We start from the raw sequence: 5,419 nt of genomic DNA on the forward strand, positions 1-5,419 counted from the left end.
CCTGCAGAACATAGTTACTCAGAATTACCATTAATCTCTAGATTCTAAGTGGCAGATTAGTGCAGTAGATTTAAGCTCTACAAATAAAGGTTTGACCTTTTATTAGAAAATATTTATTAATGGCAACATGATCAAATTTATCTCTTCAAGATGGAGCTTCACCATTAATGGAGCAATTATCATTCTTTCATGATCATACTATGGTCGTATTATTATTAATTACAGTAATTGTAGGTTATGCCCTAAGTTATATATTATTTATTGCCTATACTAACCGTAATATACTTCATGGACATTTAATTGAAACAATCTGAACAGCTTTACCAGCAATTACATTAATTTTTATTGCCCTTCCATCATTACGACTATTATATTTACTTGATGATTCAGTAGATGCAATAATTACAATTAAAACCATTGGACGACAATGATATTGAAGATATGAATATTCAGACTTCATAGACGTAGAATTTGACACTTATATAACACCAGAACAAGACCTAGAAAATGATGGATTCCGACTACTAGATGTAGATAACCGAACAATCCTACCAATAAATACAGAAGTACGAGTCTTCAGTTAAAACTTCCGGGCTGAGAGGCCGTGGTCGATGTATAAAATTTCCACCTGACGTTTCGTCTCCAGCTGCGGGAGACATCTTCCGAGGTCGTCCGGCTACTGCCACTGAGGCTCCAGGTACTCTCGCATTTATAGAGCGCATAGAGGGCACCACCATTCGTCACGTGATGCCGACAGTATGCCTATCTTTGGAGGCGTCATTATTCTCGATTAAGAGTAATCGATTGTCATTCTTCTTGCGCAACGTCGACATCCATATTTTGTCCAATTTTAAAACTTCCTCTTTTCTATTAAAATTGTTGTGGTGTTTGTGGATCTCTATTGCTTCCCTATACATGCGTGCATGATAATGGGATGTTCGTGCTAGAACGCTAGTCTCATTAAATTTAATTTCGTGGTTCCCATCTCGAAAAACATGCTCAGCTACGGCCGATTTTTCGATGTGTCCTAAGCGACAGTTTCTCTTATGTTCGGCTAAGCGGGTGTTTACACTTCTTTTTGTTGTTCCAATGTATACTTGTCCACAACTGCATGGAATTTTGTATACCCCAGGTGTTGCTAGGGGGTGTCGAGCGTCTTTTGCAGTTCTTAAATATTCCTTAATCTTCTTGGTGGGTCTGAAGATAGTTTCGATCCCATGTTTAGCCAAAACTTTGCCGATGCGGTCCGTGACTTTATTAATGAACGGTAAGAAAACTTTTCCAGTAGGTGACCGTTGTTGCTCTGGAATTCTGGCTTCTTTTCTCCTTTGATGGAGCGCTCGATCAATTTCCTTGCTGGTATATCCGTTTTTCATGAAGGCCGAACGTAAGTGATATAATTCGTCTTGCAAGTAAGCCGGCTCGCAGATTTTGTTGGCTCTGTCCACCAAGGTTTTCATGACACCTCTCTTTTGCCTAGGATGATGGTTTGATTCCTTGTGGAGGTATCGATCCGTGTGAGTGTTCTTTCTATATACCTTGTGGCCCAGCGTCCCATCCACCCGTTTAATTACCGACACATCCAGGAAATTGAGTTGACCGTTGCTCTCTTTCTCCATCGTAAACTGTATCTTCGGGTTAATACTGTTCAGGTGCACCAAGAAGACATCCAGCTCTTCTTCACCATGAGTCCACACTACAAATGTGTCATCAACATAGCGGTACCATTTAGCTGGCTTTTTACTGGCAGTCTGCAGCGCTCGCTGTTCGAAGATCTCCATAAATAAATTGGCAACTGCTGGGCTGAGAGGGCTTCCCATCGCCACCCCGTCGATCTGTTCGTAAAACTCGTTGTTGTACTGGAAATAAGTTGTCGTCAGGCAGTGTCTAAATAAAGCCACTAAGTCAGTCGGGAAAATATCTGCTATATATGAAATAGCTTCGTTTACAGGCACCATGGTGAACAATGACACTACATCGAAGCTCACAAGAATATCACTTGAGCTAACGTTAATCTCCCTCAGTTTTTCAATAAAATGTGCCGAGTTTTTAATATAACTGTCAGTTCTGCCAATGTATGGTTGCAGCAAGCAGGCGAGATATCTGGCCACCTCTTGTGTTGGAGATCCTATAGCACTCACAATCGGTCTTAACGGTACCTGTGCTTTATGTACCTTCGGGAGTCCATATAGCCTGGGAGGATAAGCTTCCGTTTTGCAGAGTTGTTTTTTATCATCCGAAGAAAGAGAAGATTGTTTTACCAGTTGATTGGTATTTCTCAAAATTTTGTTTGTAGGATCCTTCTGAAGCTTTTTATACGTAGTGGGATCCAAAAGGTCACTAATCTTCTTGTGATAATCTTCGGTGTTCAACAAAATGCGAGAGTACCTGGAGCCTCAGTGGCAGTAGCCGGACGACCTCGGAAGATGTCTCCCGCAACTGGAGACGAAACGTCAGGTGGAAATTTTATACATCGACCATGGCCTCTCAGCCCGGAAGTTTTAACTGAAGACTATTCCGGCCATGAAAGCCTGCACTCCAGAAGTACGAGTATTAACAAGAGCATCAGATGTTCTACACTCATGAGCAGTTCCTGCATTAGGGGTTAAAATTGATGCAACGCCAGGTCGGTTAAATCAAGGAACATTCACAATAAATCGACCTGGATTATTCTTTGGACAATGCTCAGAAATCTGTGGAGCAAACCACAGATTTATACCAATTGTAATTGAAAGAACTTCAGTAAATTTATTTATTAAGTGATTATCTAAGATAATTTAAGGAGTTAGTTAAAATAAATAACATTAGAGTGTCAATCTAAAGTAACTAAAAAAAATTAGTACACCTTGAAATTCATCAGATGACTGAAAGTAAGTAATGGTCTCTTAAACCAAATAATAGTAAATTAACGACTACTTCTGATGGGGAAATTATATCCAAATCCCTCAAATATCCCCTCTTATATGATTCTCACTATTCATTATATTTTCAGCTACATTAATCTTGTTTAATCAAATAAACTTCTTCTCATTTAAACCTAAACTTATTAAAAGAGCAGAAAAAGGAACAATTGAAATAAAAAACTTAAATTGAAAATGATAACAAATCTATTCTCAACATTTGACCCATCAACTAACATCTTTAATTTATCATTAAATTGAACTAGAACATTTCTAGGACTATTATTAATCCCATCACTATTTTGACTTACACCATCACGAATTAACATTATCTGAAATAAACTAAATTTAACCTTACATAATGAATTTAAAACACTTCTTGGACCAAAATCATTTAATGGAACAACGTTCATTTTCATCTCAATTTTTATTATAATATTATTTAACAATTTCATAGGATTATTCCCTTATATTTTTACTAGAACAAGACATTTAGCATTAACATTTGCAATTGCCCTACCTATATGGCTAAGATTTATATTATTTGGATGAATTAACCATACTAATCATATATTTACACACCTTGTACCACAAGGTACACCGCCTGCATTAATATCATTTATAGTACTAATTGAAACAATTAGTAATGTTATTCGACCAGGTACATTAGCAGTATGGTTGGCAGCAAATATAATTGCAGGACACATATTATTAACCTTATTAGGAAACACAGGACCATCTATAGCAATAAACTTAATCTCATTACTAATTATTGGACAAATACTTCTATTAATTCTAGAATCAGCAGTAGCAATAATTCAAGCCTATGTTTTCTCAATTCTAAGAACTCTATATTCTAGAGAAGTATATTAAACCTATGTTAACAACTCACTCAAACCACCCATTCCACTTAGTAGACTATAGACCTTGACCATTAACAGGAGCAATTGGAGCAATAGTCCTAGTATCAGGACTAGCAAAATGATTCCACCTATTTAATATTAACTTATTCATAATTGGATTTGGAATTACCCTACTAACTATAATTCAATGATGACGAGATGTAGTACGAGAAGGAACATATCAAGGATTACATACAGGATTTGTATCAATTGGATTACGATGAGGAATAATTTTATTTATGGCATCAGAGGTATTATTTTTCGTTTCTTTTTTTTGAGCATTCTTTAGAAGAAGATTAGCACCAACAATTGAACTAGGAATACTATGACCTCCAATAGGAATTCAACCCTTTAACCCTATACAAATTCCATTACTTAATACAGCTATTCTTTTAGCATCAGGAGTAACAGTAACATGAGCACATCATAGTTTAATGGAATCTAATCATACTCAAGCACTACAAGGATTATTCTTCACAGTGTTATTAGGACTATACTTTACAATACTTCAAGCATATGAATATTGAGAAGCACCTTTTACCATTGCAGATGCAGTTTATGGATCAACATTCTTTGTTGCAACAGGATTCCATGGTTTACACGTAATTATTGGAACAATCTTTTTATCAACATGTCTACTTCGACACTCAATAAATCAATTTTCACCAAGACATCACTTTGGATTTGAAGCAGCAGCATGATACTGACACTTCGTAGACGTAGTATGATTATTCTTATATATCTCTATTTATTGATGAGGTAGATAATTGTTTTTCTAGTATAAATAGTACATTTGACTTCCAATCAGAAAGCTTGATATAAATCAAGAAAAACAATTCTAATTCTATCAACAAGAGTTTTCATTAGATTTATTATTCCAATAATTGTTATAATCCTGGCAACAACACTATCAAAAAAATTAATTAATGATCGAGAAAAAAGATCACCATTTGAATGTGGGTTTGATCCAAAAAGATCAGCATGAAAACCATTCTCAATACGATTCTTCCTAATCGCAGTAATCTTTTTAATTTTTGATGTAGAAATTGCACTAATTCTACCAATTGTAATTATTTTTAAAACTTCAGACATTATAATCTGAACAGTATCAACAATATTTTTTATTCTAGTTCTATTAGGAGGACTATACCATGAATGAAACCAAGGAGCATTACAATGAGCAGAATAAAGGGTTGTAGTTAAATATAACATTTGTGTTGCATTCAAAAAGTATTGATATTATCAATCAACCTTAAATAGAATAAGAAGCGAAATATTGCAGTCAGTTTCGACCTGGAAGATTGGTATGAACTACCCTTATTCTTATTAATTGAAGCCAAAAAGAGGCGTATTACTGTTAATAATATAATTGAACTATAATAGTTCCAATTAAGGAAATGTAAAGCCAATATGAAAGCTGCTAACTTTTTATATTAGCGGTTAAACTCCGTTAACATTTCTAAAATTTATATAGTTTAAATAAAACATTACATTTTCACTGTAAAAATAATATATCTATATTTATAAATACTTAAAAGTAAAAATACTTCCTTAACATCTTCAGTGTCACGCTCTAATTATAAGCTATTTAAGTAAACGAAAAACAATATTACCAAA

The 5,419-nt window shown here is 34.9% G+C and overlaps 1 long non-coding RNA gene across 2 annotated transcripts in view; it reads left to right on the forward strand.

The window, feature by feature from the left end:
- The window catches only part of LOC126301642 (uncharacterized), a 114,143-nt gene that overhangs the window by 5,245 nt on the left and 103,479 nt on the right, over positions 1-5,419 (forward strand). The window lies entirely within an intron of this gene.

This window comes from Schistocerca gregaria, unplaced genomic scaffold (assembly GCF_023897955.1).
Source record: "Schistocerca gregaria isolate iqSchGreg1 unplaced genomic scaffold, iqSchGreg1.2 ptg000077l, whole genome shotgun sequence".
In the NCBI taxonomy this organism is placed as follows: domain Eukaryota; kingdom Metazoa; phylum Arthropoda; class Insecta; order Orthoptera; family Acrididae; genus Schistocerca; species Schistocerca gregaria.